This window comes from Vicugna pacos, chromosome 27 (assembly GCF_048564905.1).
Source record: "Vicugna pacos chromosome 27, VicPac4, whole genome shotgun sequence".
NCBI lineage: Eukaryota > Metazoa > Chordata > Mammalia > Artiodactyla > Camelidae > Vicugna > Vicugna pacos.
In genome coordinates, this window is record NC_133013.1 from 14,048,450 (window position 1) to 14,067,880 (window position 19,431).

Sequence of the window (19,431 nt, forward strand, 5' to 3'; positions counted from 1 at the left end):
CTGTGTCTCCCCTCAAAATCATCCCAATTTTCAACTCTCAGCCACCTTTTCCTTCAGCATGCATCAGCTTCTTTTCGTATTTCATTATTTCATGGAACCCCAGGTGGGAGGCTTTAAAAAGATTTTGCCAATTACATAGTCTAAACTTTTATAGTTGAAGAAACCAAGGTCTAGAGATTTGGTTCTGGTTTCAGCTTCCTCAGCTGCTTGCCACACTAGGAGGGAAGCCCCTGGACGTTGTGCATTAACCATGTCTTTTATTTTCTATATCTCGTGCTGGGGCATCTGGGACCGTGCTGACTCTGGAGAGACTGCTTCCCCCAGGGTTGGCCAGTTCCTAGAGATCATAAACCACTGGCCTGGGAAATGCACCTTTCAAATGCAAACCAACCAATCTAGAGCCCACACCCCCAACACCTCCCTTACTGGGGTCTCACACTCTGGACCACTGTCCACCTGCCCTGATCACCTGGGGCCCAGGTACCAGACATCTACGCACCTATCTTGTTTAATGGAACCAGAGATTACAGTCGTCCCAGACAAACAGGGACAACTCCTATGCCCCATAATCTGCTGAACTTATTCAAACGACCCAATCCTAAGCCTGCCCACCCTTCTGTCCTATGGAAACTACAATGAAGGCTCTTGTTCACTGTTCCCCGCTCCTCCTCTGCCTCCTGAGAGACCTGGTGCCTCTCCAAGTGGCCCCGTGTGGTGCAGTGCGCCACTCCTCTTGCCATCTGGGAATGTAACAAGTTACATTTTCAATGGCAGTCATCTCCTGATCTGTTGGCCTGACCATACCTAAGTAATAATAAAACCTATAAATGGCAGCACTGTTTACAACAGCCAAGACATGGAAACAACACGTCCATACACAGATTATTGAATAAATAAGATGTGATATATATATACACATGCACACACACACACACACACACACACACACACACACACACACACACACACTAGACTACAACTCAGCCATAAAAAAGAAAGAAACAAAGCCATTTGCAGCAACATGGATGGACCTAGAGATTATCATGTTAAGTGAAGTAAGTCAGACAGAGAAAGACAAATATATGATATCACATATATGTGGAATCTAAAAGAAGATACAAATTTTATTTTCAAACCAAAAATAGACTTACAGACATAGAAAACCAACTGTGGTTACCAAAGGGGAAAGGGTAGAGAGGGAGTATTAGGAGTTTGGGATTAACAGATACACATTACTATATATAAAATAGATAAACAACAAGGACCTACTATACACACAGGGAACGATATTCAATTCCTTGTAATAACACAAAATGGAAAAGAATCTGAAAAAGATATGTATGCACATGTAAAATTGAATTGCTTTGCTGTACACCTGAAACTAACATTGTAAATCAACTCTACTTCAATAAAAAATAAAATAAAAAAATAAAACCTATATTAAAACAAGGGGACCTTGTCATGTTCACCTCTGCCTTGCACAGTACCTCGCCCAGCTGGGGCTCAGTGAATCAAATCTAACTTTAGTGTTAAGTGGGACTTTTCTTCCGAAGTCTTCCCCGCAGTTTGCATGCCAGGTTCCCACGTACTATTTCTACCTGCACAAGGCACAGCTCCACCTCTCAGATACCCATAGAATGGGGCAGCCCGTGATTCAGAGCAACTCAGACTGCAGATGTTTGGGCTCAAAATAAATCACATGAATTGGCAAGGGTTTTTTTTTTTCTAATTAGATTTTGCCTCCATTGTTATTAAAATGAGATTACGTCCCTTGTGATGGGGGACTACTGCTTGGCTGAGTGACAGAAGAAGATGATCAGGTGAGAAAAATTTGCTAAAGATAATCTACAAACTTCTGAAGTCGTAGAAACAAAGATGCTTCAATCATCCAAATAAGAAAATATATGGGAAAGCACTTTGCACACTATAAAGATCTCTAGAAAACAAGGTATTATGCTAATAATAACCACTGTCTGTTTGACCCTGCCGGATAGTCTCAGCCATAGTGAGGACAGAGGTTGACTGCTTTAAAGTTCTGCCTTTTAAGGTGTCAACCTTCTCTCCTCCACGGACATAATACTCTTTCCAGGTGGAGCGTACACAGTAAACTAAGACAGTAAATAGAAATGGTATGTTAAAAAAATAATGCCATCCACACTTGGATCTGTTTTTAGCGAAAAGCAATGAGCAAACCTGAAAAGTGCATTTCTGTTTATACTCTTCATCCAAACCTGGTTGTTTATAGGGCACGTTCCAGTGCGTTGGGGTCTCATAGCTGCGTTAGAATCTCCCACATCCTTGGTTCCTCACTGGAGGGTCAGGCTCAGTAAATGAACTTTCAAGAGCCGACAGCTTTAATTAAGAATCCGGACCCAACTTAAACAGTTGATTAGTCCTGAGAATAGAAGATTAAACTAAAGCACAAGTCATGAATCTGCAGACGACTCTGCCTTCATAGTTTTGGGAGGATACCGAACTCTTGTTTTCAATTTGTGCGTAAAAACCACTGGGGTTCCTGCCTGCTGGTCCTCCAAGGACATACATACGCATGTGGCCCCATGGGCACACTCGGTAAGGAGAAAAGCAGGAGAAAGGAGGATTTGGGTTAAGTCCCATGAGCAGAGCTAGGGATTTCAACTGGGTTCAAGGGTTTTTGTTTTTGTTTTTTTTTTAAAAGAGTTTTTCTCTTTTTGCAGTAAAATACGCATAACAGAAAATTTCCATTTTATCCCTTTTAGTGTGACAGTGTGTATATTCACAATATTGTGGTGACATCGCCACTATTTATCTCCAGAATTTTTTTTCTCACCCCTGCCAACAGAAACTCTATGCCTACTAAACAGTAACTCCCTCATCCCTCCTACTTCCAGCTCCTGAGAGTTTCTATTCTTCTTTCTATCTCTACAAATGTGCCTACTCTAGGCATTTTTTTATAAGTTGAACCAAACAATATTTGCCCTTTTATGCCTGGCTTCTTTGACTTAATATAATGCTTTCAATGTATCTCATTCATGTAATAGCATTTATTACATGCTAATAGCTAATAGTCTAGCTTTGGATGTGGCAGTTCTAAGGAGGCAGAACATCACAGAGACGAGGGAAGGAAAGCCCTCTCCAAAGTATTTGTGCCTGAGTCATTGAGCGCCTGTGATTAGAACAGGAGCAGAGACCCCCCCCAGCTGACCCGTGCTCGAGGGCCTCAGGGGCTCTCCTGCCCAGAGCTTACTTGGCTAGGAGCTTCCTAAATGTGTGGCCGGCAAATTGAGCTTTGATGCCCATTTCCTCCTCCATCCGAGGAGCTGGTTTTACTTGGCCAAGTGCTCAGATGGGCAAAGGGGCACCTGACTTGGTTGGTCCAGTGCAGATCCTCGCAACAAGGCTGGTGATGAAAAGTGTCCTCAGTCACCCCGGCAGAGTGGGGAATATGGCGCTCCATCTTTTGGGCTGGACCAGTTTGCACACCTAAAGAGACTCCATCACAGGGTCTCCTTCATTCACTCTGAGCGGAGGCAGTTCCATGAGTGCTTGTCCACTAGGCGTGGTAGTTCTTTTCCAGTTGCTTACTGTGCGACCGTCCCCTACCACCAGGATACCACCTCCACTAGTGGAGAACCTCCAAGCTTCGCAGTCATACTGGCCTAAGGCATCTTCAGTAGACGCCACTTGGTAGTCCCTGATGAAGGACTGTACCCATTCACCAGCTGATCAGGAGTGATGTAAAGGCTAGGGTCAGCTGGAGACCCAAAGTTCAAGGTCATACTTTCCAAGCTCCAAGACTTCGAGACTGTTGCATCCATGCCATTCACCAGCCTTTCCAATCACATCCCACAGCAATCCTAAGATACCGTATTCTTTAGGGCACAAGCCAGCAAACTTTTCTTTCACAGGGCCAGACAGCAACTATTTTAGGCTTTGTGGGCCAAGAGGAAAAACTGAAGTTCTGATGCTGATGAAGGGAATTCAACAACCAAAAGAGAACACACATTTCCACCAATTTCTTTTTGATAAATTAAAAATATAATAAAAAATGAGTGCTTTTTTTGGTAACAGGTCTAATAATGAGAAGAATGTACTTCTTTTGTGGGGGATAAGATTTTACTTAATTGAGGTTCAAAGTCAGCATTCCTATTGTTGGGGTAGAAAGGTGGCCCCATCCTTCTGCAAAGCCCTGCCCTGTATCTCTGAAACACTGTTATCTCCCCTCTGGGGAACTCACCAGATTGCGTTACCTGAATCTCTCTTTTGGATTTACACGGTATATACCCTTACAGTGTTGGAGAATTTGTCATACAGGGAAACAAATTAAGGGCACAGGCTCTGAGATAAGACTCCCAGGGTTTGCGTTCTAGACGAATTAATCTTCAGCTGTGTGATCTTTGACTGTTACTAACCTTTCTAGAAGCTTCCGTTTCTTCATCTAAAAAATGAGTAATAGCATTTATTTACTTCATGGGGTTGTCATGAAGATTAAATGAGCTGATGAATGCAACAATTCAGAATAGCACATGACATATTGTAAAGCATTCGATCTTAAAGTTATACTTATTTTGATTTTTTCCAATTCTTTAAAAATACAAAATAATCTTGACTCCTGACTTGAGGGCCACGCGATAGCAGGTAGCTACCTGGATGTGTCCTATGAGCCATGCTTTGCTGACTCCTGCTCCAGGATGTTAGGAGCAAAATGCAACCTTGTCCTCCACATAGTAGGCGTCTTTGCCGTATTTACCCTGATGGCATCCTTCTGGTTGAGGTAGGCTTCTGCTGCATTAGCACAGCTTTTTTGAAGTCACAACAACAATAGCGAGGGCCACAATCCCGTGGAGCTACCCTGGATCACAGTGAGAGCTGGAACTGGCCGGTCACTTCTGGATTGCCAGCCGGGACTCAGTGTGATGGTGCAGGGGCCCCCTGTCAGCAGCTTCACCTTTACAGGCAGCGAACGACACTTCTGGTATAATGTTGGCACGAAAGTTAGGTTTATTCCCAGTGCCACCCATGCCTGGTACTGGTTTGCCGCTCTCCTCAAGGTCCACCCACTCATCTTCCTGCTTATCAGGTCACTGATGTGCTCAATAGTCTTCGAGATGCCTTTTCCTATACAGCAAGTTTTATCATTGCACTGGAGCTCTTGAACTTCCACTGAAGCACTGCTGGGCACAGAGCTCTGAAGACACCAGTGTAGGTTTCAGCCTTGACAATGGTGTTTCCATGACAATTGAGATCTCAGGCACTGGGCTTCCGCAGGTGCTGTAGGTACCAATGGGAGGGTTACGCCAGCCAGCTCACAGGCATCTCTCCTCTTATGCCTTCCTCCATGAATGCTCGGCTCCCTATCTGCCATCCCCTCTTGCTTCTTGTTAAATATTAGCTTGGTTTGATGTATCTGTTGGCTGTGATTTCAGCCAACTTCTACTTGTTAATCAGTTTCTGTCAGTGTATAAAAAGGAACCACCAGCTCACTCTTGGCTCTTCCCTCTGCTCAACTTCAGAAAACATCCGTGAGAACTCAGAGCTTTGATTCCAGCTAATTTCCCCAGTCTCTCTATAAAAGTGCTTATAGTCAATTGCACGTCAGAAAAGTAAACAAGTCACTTGGATGCCAAGCATTTTCCACCACACTTCTTCCCGATCGCTTCTCTTTCTCATCATGAAACTGTCACCAATAACCAGCAGAGGGACCATATAATTTTCATGCAGACCAGGACACTTCTGGAGTAAACCGAGGCACCAACCAGAGAAGATACATTAAACTGGGATTACCAGTTCACACAGGACTTGTCATCCTCCCAATCTACACCCATCTTATAAAGGAGATGAACTATAATACAAAGACTTCTAAGAGACTGCTGCATTCCAAACCCAGACCACTGAAAACCCCAGAAACCAAAGCTGTTAAAACTCAGAGGAGACACATGTATATGCAGTTGGTTGAGCAGGAGCTGGTGAAAGCTGTGGGCAGAGAAGTCTTCACCAGTAAGTTGTTCATGGCTGTAGGGCCCGTCTGAGGCCCTCCTACCCCTATTCTGAAGGTCTGGCTTTACAGTAAACCAGCGCCTCTCATCCTGCCTCGATGTGGTCACCCCGGCAGCAAGGTGCACCCTACCCTCAGCCATCACCGTGGCTTCACCTAGCACGTGGCTTCACCACCGGCCTCCCAGTGCAGGGCCAAGCCATGGAGCGGCGTTCTCTCCTGCACTTCCAGCGTGCTCTAGGGAGGACTGCGGAATGAGGAGATGAGTCAACAAAGCTGAAGCCATCCCTCTGCTGCAGAAAGAGGAGTCAGCCTCCTGGACGCACGGCTCAGGGAGGAAGAAGGGGAACCCTGGCCTCACCCCCACCACCGCGGCCCACCCCGCCACATCCACCCAGCGTGTTTCAGGGCCTTTGCACTGGCTGTTCTCTCTCCCTGGAACATTTTTCCAACTGATACCCCATGGCTTCCTCCCTCTCTTTCAAATCTTGGCTAAAAGCTGACCTACTCAAATTGGCCTTCCCTGACCATTCCATTTAAAATGGCATGTGCTGCCTCGCTCCCCTCACTGTGGGCCTCCCAGCTCTCATCTCCTTTTATCTTCTCATGACCATACCGTGTGTTAAGTGTTCCGTCCACCTCTACCACTGGACTGCAGGCTCCCCACTGGAAGCGCTGTGTCTGTCTGGTTAATTGCTGCACCCACAAGCCCAGACATCGTAAGGGGTCAGTGAGTATTGGTGAATAGAGGCAAATCTGCCTCCTCTCCTCCTTTCTCACAGCAGAGGAGCCAGCTGTCCTCTTATTCAAACCCAGAACCTCCACCTGTGCTCTGAATGCCGTCCCTTCCTGCCTTTTGAGACTCTTGTTCTATCAACTATTTCTTTCCTCTTTCTCATATATTTACAGCTTCCTTTCGGATGTGTAATCATTCTGGTATTTCTCTTGGACCTAGGATATGTTGGACTCCGTTATACAAATATTATATGAGTTCATTTAAGTCTCACAGTAGGCTTAGGATGCAGAAATGATGGCCCATTTCTACATGGGAAGAAACAGAGGCACAGAGAAGGGGAAAAACCTGCCTAGGGCCGCACAACTACTCAGTGGGGACGCCAGGATTTGAACCCAGCGGACTGGATCAGCCCATCTTCTCATCACTCTGCCAGCCTGCTGGCTCCCACCTACTCGTGTCTGTATACTTGCTTGCTCTTCTCATCTTAAATAAACCACCTAACCTTCCTTCCACGTACCCCCCGGCTGCTTCTCCGTCTCTCGCCAGCGCTTAGCAAACTGCTTCTACACCAACGGTCTGTGGTTCCTCACTCCACCCTCTCCTCGTATCACTCGGCTCTGGTTTATGTTCCCATCACTCGAGCAAAAGAGCTCTTGTATGGACACCTTAAGCATTTCTCTGTCCGCATCTAAGTTGAACTCTGTCAACGTTGGATGACGGCTGCACGTTCTCACTCCCGAGTAGTAAAGTTGGGGCTTCCTGGGTCTGACCAGAGGGGGGCTCCTGGAGAGACCTTCTCCCTTTGGAAGAAATAAACTCCTAGGAAGAGACATGATAAATGAACCCAACTGAGGATAAGGGTTGGAGTCCTCAGAGCAACTTTAAGATTCCTTCTGGCTCCGAAAATCCATTATTTTAAATCATCTCCTCTCAACACTATAAGGTTCCATGAACAAGGACAGAAAATCCTTCCTTGATTCTTTCTGTTCCCCTGACAGAGGGTGACTTCAATTAAAAAAATCTCAATTTTTCTCTATATTCACACCCAACCAGATTTAGTCCAGCATTACTTTCTATAGTTTTTCTTACAAAATACTCATTTTATAAAAATTTCAAAACAAAATGTGGTTGAATTTTTTTCCCAGTAAAACAGTTTCCTGCACCCACCAAAATTTTCTCCCTAAGAGTGATGCCGTCACCATCCCAGGTGGCAATCCCAGTCCGAGATGGACATGTTAACAAAACACATCCCTAGGAAGGAGAAGTGGATTCCAAGAAACCAGTGAAAATTATTAATAATTTTATTTGTTTGAGCTCCACCACGTGCCTGGCACTGTCCCAGCAGCACGTTAATTTTTGCATTTTGGTCTTAGAAATAGGACACGCAGGCTCAGAATCTTAAATGATTTGCCTGGGGGTCACCGCCAGCGGATAAACTGGGAGAGCGGGGCTTCAGGTCACATGTAACCAAACCACATGTACCTGCAGAAAGCTGGCCCCTGCACTCTGCTGTTTACCTGCTGCATGTACAGATCTAATACCCTGCCGCCGGGGAGGTGCCGGAGACAGGCGGAAGCAAAGGTTACTCAACAAGCAGTTGTGAGACAGTTGATGAGCTAATTGGGAAAAGATTCAAGTCAGATTCTCCAACCACACCAATAAGGATAAAATGTGATCCAGCCATTGAAAGCTACGTGTAGGGACAGTTTCATATGAAAATTCATTCAATCCTTTTTCAGTCCATTCGGGCAGCCAGAACATAATACTGTTGTCTGGGAGGCTTATAAACAGTAGTAATTGTTAGCTCACAGTTCTAAAGGCGGGAAGTGCAAAATCAGGGTGCCAGCATGGCTGGGAGAGGGCCCTCTTCTGGGTCCCGGATGTCTTGTATCCTCACCTAGAAGAAGGGGCAGGGGAGCTCTCTGAAGCCTCTTCTGTAAGGGCACTAATCCCATTCATGAGGGCTCCACCCTCATGACCTCATGACCCCAAGGCCCTTCCCTCCAAATTCCATCACACTGGGTATTAGTGTCCACTGTTGACAGTCACTGGGCTTCCTGCTGCAGACACAGTGTTAGCCTTGACTGTCATTTCCTGCTTTTTAAATTGTATTAGAAATATACTACCATAAAACCTTAATGGAGAGCTTGGCGGCCCTGAAAACTTCTCATTTCATTCATGTCACACGGCACGGATAAATCCGTGCTCTTTAGAGAGAAGCGGATCGCCCCTCCGACATGCTGCGCGGGGCTCTTGAACCTGCCTTGCTGGGACTTGAAAGGCCTCTACCTTAAGCCGGCCTTTCTTCCCTCTCTTTTGTTCAGTTCTTGACAGACCTGCACTCAGACGCCGTGTCCCTATTAACACAGCTGCAGCCTTTTCCTGAGAAAACCCCTGGAGGGCACCCAGGTTGGGGAGGACTTCAAAGTCACTTTTCTTCTGGGTGTTTCCTGTGTCCCCTTCCCCCACTCTGCTGATTCTGGATAAACGCTGCCCTCCCCCACCCCTCCCCCCGAGCAGCAGTCAGCGCTCAGGGAACGTCACTGTCACCTGGAATGAGGACAACAGCACCACCAGGGACGGGGCTAGGGTTCTGGCTCCCAGTGGGCTCTAGCTTTGCAGCCCTTGTCCTCTTAAGGTCTTGATGTCCTTCTCTGCACAGCAGGGTCTTGTGGTGGGACCACAGTGAGAAGCACCAGACAGATGTGACTGTCAGCTGCAGGATCGTTACTTAAGGTGACGGCTACTGCCTTCGGGGTCAGAAGAAACCATTGCTGCATGTGAACTCTGCTGAGCCCCCTCGGAACTGCTGTCCTCAGGGAAGCTGCCTTCCTCCAGTGCCGTCCGTTAGGGAGAAACAGGGAGCAGTGGACAGAAGAAGATGGAGCGTGCTAACTGTGGCAGAGCCGTGATTCCCGCCACTACCGCTGCTCTGTCTGATGGTGTGTGTGTCGGGGGGAGCATCCAGAGGGGAGGCCTGCCTGAGATTTAATTAGTGTGTTTGCCAGAAACACAATCACAGACATAGAAGACAAACTTATTACTGGTGGGGAAGGGAGTGGGGAAGGATAAATTGGGAGTTTGGGATTTGCAGATCCTAACTACTATATATAAAATAGATAAAGAACAAGGTCCTACTGTACAGCACAGGGAACTATATTCAATACCCTGTAATAGCCTATAATGAAAAAGACTATGAAAAGGAATATATATATATATATGTATATATATAAAACTGAATCACTACGCTGTACACTAGAAATTAACACAACATCATAAATCAACTATACTTCAATAAAAAAGAAATTAGTGCGTTTTCTTCAGCAAAGAAGTACTCAGCTAAATAGCACAGGAGGCACATCTGACAGTCATGTTGCCAAGAGCCGGGTGTGGCCCATGCACGGAGCCCCAATGGGATGCTTGTAGTGTGACCTGGTCCCTGAGTGGATGGATGACACATCACTCCTCCTTGCTCTGCAGACACTGAGTGAGACCCTGAAATATCCCTTAGGTCCTAGTTTCCCCCTCCTTCATCAAGTGCCAACACCTCTCCAGGTTTTCTCTGAAACTCTTCCCCACCTCCCCCTCCCAGGTCCCCCCTCCCCCGCCATCCCTTAGATGTTGGTGTCACTCAGAGCTCACCCTTAGCCCTTGTGAAACCCCAGCTGCCGTTGTTCATCTTTATGCCCACATATCTCCAGGTACCTTCAGGCTCAGTCCTGGCTCCAGAATCAGAGAACAGCCTGGACACTCCCCCCCACCCCCACAGACCTCAGACTAGCTCTCACACCCCGATCCTGTTCTCTCCCAGGGTTGTCTCAGGGAATGGCCCCCATCCAGTCGTTCAGAATCAGGATGCTGTGGGCACTCCCCACCCTCCCATCACCCAGCCTTCAGACTTGACCACCTGAGGACAGCAGGAGCCGCACCCTTGTGCCTTCCCTCTGGCCCACCGCTGTGGACTCTGTCTTAGCTCCCTGTCTGCAGAGAGTCATTCTTTGCCAACAGCTCCCACGTGGGACCCGGCTTTCCAAAAAGGCAAAGTGCAGCACGGCGCTCCCTCCCAGACACTCTCCCGGGTTCCTGCACAGAGACCCACCGTCTTCAAAATAAAGTTCAGGCTCCTTAGCATAGCACAGAAGACCCTTTCTGAGCTGGTGCTCTTTGTCCTCATCTTCACCTTTCCCACACATCCCCTTGCCAACTCCACCAAGCAATGGGCCGCTTCTGGCACGTGTGAGTCAGATCACAAGACTGTCCTTTGAACATCATGCTCTCCTTCCAGGATCCTTTGTTCTACTTTCCACTGACTTCATTCAGAGTTTATGACTTGACAACCTCAGGTCATATCTGCCCTAAATATGTATTTGGGGGGCTTGCATAATGTTGAATCTTTGAAAAATAAGAGGCCAATAGTTAAAAGTTAAGGGACTAGTCATTATAAAGTATCCTAAATTTTGGCTTCTTTTGAACAATCAGAAGCATTGGCAACCCTGAATCACAGTCACTGGTGGAGCTGAGAAGCAGCTGTGCTTCATGCTGGGGGGTGGGGCGGTACTTAGTATATTTTCATACAGTCCACACCACTCCCTATTGCCTTACACTGAGCTGTTTCACTTATCGTTGTGATCTGCCTGGAGCCTGAAGGCATTTGAGTTTGAGATCCCTAGATCCACCCCCACTTAGGCAGCAAAGCTCAGCTCATGTCACTTTTCCCATGACTTTCTCTGACTCAGACGGCCCTCTTATGCCAAGTACAGCAAGCCCACAGGACCTGACGGTGTGCAGGGAGTGGCACGGGGTACTAGTCTCTTGTTCCCTTTCAATGATGACTGACGAGATTCTTGTTGATGAAATCAACCATAGCGGAAGAGGAACACCGAGGGGCACTGGCCTCCCCAACGCAACCCTCTCCACAGCAACATGCCCAATATTCAGAAGACAAAAGTTCTGGGGAAGGAAGTCTGGGAGCTCTGCTCTCCCTGCACCATGGTGTGAGGCGGCTTTCTGGGGCTTGCTGATTGAATCATCGACTGATAGTCTAGTAAGAGGAAGCCAGTCCTGGCTCTGGGAGGAAGCTCAGCCCTAATGTCTCCCGGGGTCAGCTGGGGCCTCGATCCCCATTCCCCATCTCGTGTTCTGTAGGAGCCCAAGGCTCTGGGGAGGAACTGGGGCTGGGGGGTCTGCCCTTTAGGTCCTCCCTGTGAGCTGCCTTCTGACTGCCTTGGAGAAAAGCCCAGAGACAGTGCTCAGGGTGGAAAAAATGAACTCCAGCCTGTGGGTTTAGGGCGTGGAAAATGACTTCACCCCACAAACACCACTGCGGCTGGTGGAGGGGGGAGCGTGAACGGGCGTAGGGAGGACGGTGGCGCCCAGGGCTGCGTCCAGGGTGATGCCAGAGTCGGGTGTCTGAGTGGGCACCTGAGGAGGACTCTGCTCAGACGGACAGAGCCCAGAGGAGTGATCGTCAGCAGACTCAGTCCTGCCAGAGCACGGACCACGGGGCAGGCACGGACCAAGTTTTCACCGTGGGTTTTCTCCTTTTGTACCCATCACAACCCTATGAGGTGGGTCTTTTTATTATTCCCATTTTGCCTGGAGATGTGAATCATCATAGCCAAGGATTTACAGCAAGGAGGGGGCTGGAGGCAGGATTTAAACCTGGCTCTGTCCGCAGGATGGTCTCCAAATCAGGAACTTGGTGCAAGGAGTGGGGGTGGGGTGAGGGTCAAAGCCTGAGCTCAGTCTGGGACTCAGTGTAACAGGAGCAAATGCCAAGAGAAGCCAGAGAGCAGGGCCAGGTGGTCATCAAACCTGGGACACGACACTTGACTCCAGGCATGCCCGAAACGTCACCCGCCAGAGCTAAGACGGGGAGGTGTGGAGCCACGTCAGGACGGGGGGCATGTGCAGGGGCCTGGGGTTGTCCCTCTGACTTGATGCCTACCTCCTCATTCTAGGAGACTTCGGCCCTGACACTTTGAATAATTCCAGCAGCTTCTGCCAGGAAGTTCAGGCTTTGCAGAAGGCTGGGAGCCTGGTTTCCGTTTTAAACAAGCACAAAGAAGAGGAACAAAGATGAGTGAACAAGGAGCCCTCCTTTTCTGCTTTTCCTCTTGCCCTGAGCATCAGTCCAGACCCTCAGGGTGGGCTGGGGCCTGAGGAGGCATCACAGTCACAGGCCTGCCTGGACAGAGCCCAGGGGACAGCGGCTCAAGTTGTCACTGAGGGCTCTGCATTTGGGGGCTCCCGCAAAACCTCACTGTCTCCCCACTTTTCCTGCCATCACATTCCTGTAGAAAACACCCGGGGAGAAGGCTAGGGAGGAGCGGGCACAGCCAGCCCCCTCCTGAGTGTTTAGGATAATCAAAAGGCAAAGAGAATTCTTTCCCTGCCGACTTCCCATTTGACCGCAGTAGACTGACAAGCGGATGGGAGATTTAACCCATCTTTCTAGACAGATTATATCCTCTTGTAAAACTTGCCTGCCCGGGCAGGCGTGGCAGGGCACATTCAGAACTGGGTGATGCTGCGGGCAGGCGTGGGGAGAGGACACAGTGAGGGGACAGGAGAAAAGGATGTAGCCTCTTGTCTTCCTACTGGAAATATCCCTTTGATCCAACACTGTCGAAAAATGAGGCAGCAAAAAAGAACACGGGTTTTGGAGGGATCCCTAACTCCATCTTCATTAGTGGAGTATTTAAAACGGAGTTTCCTCACGCCTTAAAATGAGTAAACTGAAGAGTGAGAGAGAGGATGGATACATATCAACAGCTTGGCAGGTGCTATTTTAATTTTATTTTTATTATTGTTCTTATTCAAGTTTTCCAAGAAGAGAAAGTTGATCATGGCTGAAATCCTTTCTTTTTCTTTCTTCATGTCCCAACCAGCAGGGGTTAATTGAGTACCTACTATGTGACAGGCCCTGGGCTGGACTCTGGAGTCACAGTAGGGGATGGAGACCCACTATCTCCAGTTAGAAATTTGGAGACAGGAATACACATACAGGAAACACTCCAGCAAAGGACACAGTCATAACCACCTACCCAAAGACTGGGTGGTGCTAAGAAGAAAACTGGAGACACAGTGATGGAGGGTTATAGACGGAGGGTACATTTGGGAGTGGGCAGGGAACAGCTGTTTTGGGGGCTGGTGTTTTGTCAGAACCCTAAAATATGAGGGGGCAGCCTTGAAAGGACTGTGGGAAGAGCATTAGGCAGAGCGGTCTGCACAGATCACGGCACCAAAGGTGAGAGGAGCTGATGCGTTAGTGGCTCCCAATAGTCCCTCTTTTAAAATTCATGTCGTCTCTGGACCCTTCTCACTCCATTGATGGTCTCTGAACCCTCATCCCTCCTCTTCCTCTCCCCCCATCTCTGTTAATTGGTCCCATTTTTCCCTCAAGATTGTGGCTTTCTGATACAATCTTTTCCTCTTTCCTTCTTTCCCCTCATTGTTTCTTTACCTTAGTTTTACAAAAACACACTTTTATTTGTCAAATAGTCTCCTCCTGCCTGGTCTCTGCCCTTGACCTGCTTTTCTTTGCTTCTCAAAGCTCTAGCACGGCCAGACTGTAATCAGGGGCCCCCTTTCATTAGGGACCTCTCTGAAATCTCGCATCACCTCACCAGTCCAAGGAAAGAGTCCGCTCTCCTGTCACCAGGAGCCCACGGATGCCCCAGCCAATGGCCCTCCTGCAGGGGGCGCTCAGCCCTCTTGGTCACTGCTTTGCTCTCTCGGTTCTCCCCCTAGTTCTTTGTCCTTCTCCATGGCCTTTGCTCCCTTGGCCCCTCCTTCCACCATCCTCCCCAAATGAGGGCAAAGACCGAAGCTCAATCCTGGGGTCTCCATCTCAGCTCTGATCTCTCTCCTAAATATTCTTTCACACACTGGTCATGATTGCTGCCGTCTAGGTGACCACAGACAAGCCCCTTCCCATCCTGGGGCCTTCGCTGTTGTGCTTGGAAGATAAAGGAGAATGGGCTTCTTTCTCCTTTCACTCCAGTAATTGGTGATTTAGTGATTTTTAAATGTCTTCATTCCCACATAGATGAACTCTATCCTCTTAAAGTCATTATGTTTAAAGCCAAACTCTCCATTGGACATTAAGGAATAGTTTTCCCCCTGGATTCTGACAAGAGGAATCCAGTGGGCTCAGCCGTTGTCTAGCCATCACCTGTGATAGTCCCAGAGGTTGTCATTTCTTCTGTAACCAAGACTCCCTAACTCTCTTTTCCTGGCCATTGATACTCTCTCCTCCCAGCCCAGACACTCCACGCAGCTCCTATAGGGGACCCGGGTGGTCTCCCCGCTTCTGCCTCTTCCAGCAACGTACCTATTGTCTGCACATTCCTGTTCAAAACACTCCAAGGGTCCCAACTGTCCATAGCAGCTCCTCTCCAGCTTTGTGGATCCCTTTGAGAATCCTTTCAAGTGTATGAATCCTCTGCCCAGAAAAATGCCTAAAACATCAAGAGGTTCATGGATCTCCCGAAACCCATCACAGACTCTTCAGAGGGCTTTGGACCCCCGGGTAGACCTAAGCAACCCCCAAGGAATCACGTGTGAGTCCCTCAGCCCCTGACCTCCTGGCTTTGCACCCTCTGTTCTGTCTTATTTTCCTCCACCCCCAGGTCCTCCACTCCAGCTAAGCCCCAAAGCTAGGAACAGCTCCTTGATGGGCACTTGTACTGTCTGGCTTGGGCCACCCTTCCCATCTGGATTACCAACTTCAGTCTTCTTGCAGCTAAGTCTTGGACCCCTCCTTCTAGTCCCACCCTAATCTCACCTCCTCCAGAAAAGTATCTCATTTGCTCCCCCGCCCTTGGTGGGGACTCCCTCTTGGGACCTTCTACAGTCTGAATCATCAGCAGTATCAACACAGTATTGCCATTTCTGTTTCTATTACACGGCAGGGCTCACCACTGAGGACGGAGACTCTCACTAGACTGAAATGCTTGTTGGTGACAATGAATCTTCCTGACAACCAAAGGAAGGAGGCTTCCAAAACTCCCCAACTGAGCTATGACTGATGATAGCTTTCCTGTATTTTATTACACACACTCACGTGCTTTTCTAAAACATGGTAAATTGAGCATAATTTATCTGCAACACCAATCCCACTGTAATAGAATGATTCTGCCGGCGGTACTGAGAGGTGGGAGGACGGCGATGCTACCGAGCCTGTCTTGTAAGTTCATCAAGAGGCTTTGCTGAGGGGGAGGGTATAGCTCAAGTGGTAGCATGCATGCTTAGCATGCAGGAGGTCCTGGGTTCAATCCCCAGTACCTCTTCTAAAAATAAATAAATAAATACCCCCTCCCCCCCAAAAAAGAGGCCTCTTTGAGATGTGCAAAGCGTCTACAGCAATGCCTGGCATGTGGCATGCTCAGTATGTTAGTTTGCCTTCCTCCTTTCCTTAGAATGGCCTCCCCCCCCCCTTTTTAATGTAGAGCAGGTGGTAGGTGAAAATAGATCAGCATCTATTTATTGCCCTGCTCTAAGATTTCAGGGTAAGGAATTTCCAGGCATAGCAAAAGGATGAGCTATTTCCAGTAAGTCCGGACTCACCCAACATGGAAGGCACCCAGTGGTGATGTTTGGGAGCTAGAGGAGATCTGCGGGTTTGTCGAATCCTCATTTACAGCTGGGGAAATTGAGGCCCTGAGAGCTTAGGGCCTGCCCTTGACGTGGCAGGTCCACAACGAAAGCCCAGATCTCCCAACTCTCACTCACTCCAGACACCTCTCATCATCACGCGAGAACTCTCTCCGCCATCAGACCGTAAACTCCTCGTGCACTTTTTCTGTGCTGGGTTTATCTTTATATGTCACCAGCACCCAGCACAGGGCTTGTGAGCACCTGTGTATACTGAATCAGATGCATTCTACTCACATAACTTGGTGATGACCACACAGAGCTCATGGTAGCTGTCACAGAAACCAGGTACCAGGGCGCCTTCCTGAGGCTTTCCTCCAGGGGCCCGGTGAGTGGCTTGTAAAGCTGCTGTTCCTAAACCTAATCAGAAACACAGAAACAGACTGACTTTTCTCGCAGCCTGGTCCACGGCAGAGAGTGTGTGCTGGTTATGCTGAAATGCTGCACTTGAGATACAATCCCTGAGCCTTTACCAAGTGACGTGCCCTGGGTATAAGGGAGATGAACAGGACAGAAATGGATCTTTCCCTCATGGGCAATCATCTTGTGGAAGATGAAAAAAAAATAAGAACAAAAGCTAATATATCATCACTGAGTCCTGGCAGAACGACTTTCTCCAGTGGCTAATCTCTGCCTATTTCCAAGACAGAAAATAAAAACAGCACAACACAATGGGACTCTGATGAAGACCAAAAATCCAAAAGTCAACACATTTTACTTTATTTTATCTCAGTTGATCTCAACTCTCAAATGTTCCAGCTTCAAAAGGTAAGATTAGGTACCATTAAGCCGGCCAGACCAGCACTGATTTAAAAACCCTCCTCCCTGCTACAGGATAGAGGAGGTTGCAGACCCTTATTAATCTCCTTGTTATCAGCATGATCTCAGTCTGCCTGGAGCCAGCCTCCCGGATTCCCAATTCTGGCCACATCCACACCCCTTCAATCCTCTGGCTTCTATGGACCCAGGCCACAGAGCTTGTCCAGCACCATGAATTACCCTGCTAAGAATACCTTAACAGTGGGCTGGTCTTTCTCCACGGAATCGGGGAAAAGGAAAAACGGGTTTCATCTATAAACAAGATGGGACTCAATGGGTTTCAAATCAGACAATGATGCGGGAGCTCCCATAACCCACCATGTTTTCTCTCCTTTGGCCATAGGAAGAAATGGATAAATGGCTGCAGAATGCAGGTGGCAGGGGTCTTTCTGAGCTTCTCTCAGGAACTGACTCTGTCCTTCCTGCCCTCCTTCCTTTCCTCCCTTTGTTCTCCAAATCAGCATTTGCTGTCTGCCGGACGCCAAGCAAGGAGCTGGAACTACCACGCCGCACAGATCGGAAACGTTCCTAGCCCTCCTAACGCTGCAGTCTAGCAGGCAGTAAAGGCACCAGGCAAGAAACACAGAACGCGAGGAGCGGTCAAAGGAGAAACAAAGGGTGCCTGGAGATGTAAGATGGGGGTTCTTACCTAGTGGTGTTGCTAGGGGTGTGGTGGGGGCCTCTAGGGTCTAAATCATCCTTTCCCTTCGAGTCATCCACAAGATTGTTTCATTGGACGAGTCTTCTTTTGTGTGCTGGGCAACTTCCCAGATACCAAAAGAAAGCGTGTCTGTAACTGGGTGCTTTTGGGGAAGATTTAACTCACTTACTCTCTATAGAAGTTTTACAAGGAGTCGGCATGGCTTTGCTGCCAAGGGGGCAGATATTGGTCACGAGGAGAAGTCAAGCTGGCACATGGTCACTGCATCGGCGCAGTCACTTTTGGGGTCTACCTTCATGTGTTTTGCTCATGTTACTTTATTGACTTAATAGTTTTCTTTGAATCGACTCACTCAAAAACATAAATGAATTTATCATAAAAGGAATCTTTGTATCACTACTATACATGGAATATCAATATCCCTTGCCCCAAATAGGAAGTTATGGCAAAAATAAACACAATTAAATTCTTGGCTTCCAGCCTGCCCAGAGGCTGTCTTTATCTGAAGTAGCAGATTGGTTTTAAAAGGCTCCCCTAGACTCGCCTTCGATTGCCCTTAGAGGCCTCCCCCATCAATTCCTCTGCTTTTTATAACTGAGAATGGAGTTTGGAATTAGACTGTTGTTGGCTGGGCAAACCACGGAAACCACTCAGGAACTCCAAGAACTCTAGAGAACTGTTACTGCGTGTGCCAACTGTGAAGTGGGGCCGTTGGCTGTGTGAATGATCACATCCTAACCAAGCTTATGAGAGGGCTTAATGATACAGCCAAGGAGTACTTGGCTGACCAGCTTCTCTGGAAATTTCTATCATATGCTCCAGCCATGGGTCAAGGTTATTTCTGGTATAGACACTCTGCAACCTGCCTATGCTCATTTAATACATTGATTCAATCCTTGGGTAAGATTTCCCCTTGTCTTAATGCCTTGGGCCTCACTTGTGGGAAGGGCAAAGGGAGAGAAGCAGGCTAACCCACAGGGCTAAACCGGGAAACGGCCAGCTAGACTTTGACAAAATTCAGGACTTTTTTTTTCCCCAGTGTTTATTAAGCAGTTACTTTACCTGAGTCTCAGTTTACTTATCCATAAAATGGGTTTTTCCAGGGTTTTATAATAATTGTGTGAAATACTGTATGAAAAACTCCTGGTCCACAAACAGGTATCCAGCAAATGGCTATAATTATAACCATTATTAATTTTTATGATATCCATTTGAAGGTCACTCTGGGCCAATTCTGTGATGAGCAACAGGGGTCCTCAGGCAAGTTTCCCCTTGTCTGATGGGCCACGGTCATTGCCTTGGGCTGGGGCTCTGCAGAAAGCCAGGAAGCCAATTATTCCCTCCAATGGAGGGAGTGTGTATGCAAATTATCTGGGGTCTTGTTCCGATGCAGACTTAATTTCATTAGGTCTGGATCTGGGGTGAGGTCTGAGATTTTGCATTCCTATCAAAACTCCAGATCCTGCCCAAGTTGCTGGGCCAAGAACCACACTTTGATTGACAGGGCTCTAGCCCAATGATTCTTCGAGTGTGGTCCTCGGAAGGACCAGCGGCATCAGCATCACCTGGAACTAGTTAGTGATG

The 19,431-nt window shown here is 47.9% G+C and overlaps 1 protein-coding gene and 1 long non-coding RNA gene across 3 annotated transcripts in view; one reads left to right on the forward strand and one right to left on the reverse strand.

The window, feature by feature from the left end:
* The window catches only part of ST8SIA2 (ST8 alpha-N-acetyl-neuraminide alpha-2,8-sialyltransferase 2), a 60,543-nt gene that overhangs the window by 30,716 nt on the left and 10,396 nt on the right, over positions 1-19,431 (reverse strand). The window lies entirely within an intron of this gene.
* Positions 5,286-7,226, forward strand: LOC140689832 (uncharacterized). The gene is made up of 2 exons (XR_012064969.1): positions 5,286-6,700; positions 6,930-7,226. It is a non-coding gene; the product is annotated as an uncharacterized lncRNA (long non-coding RNA).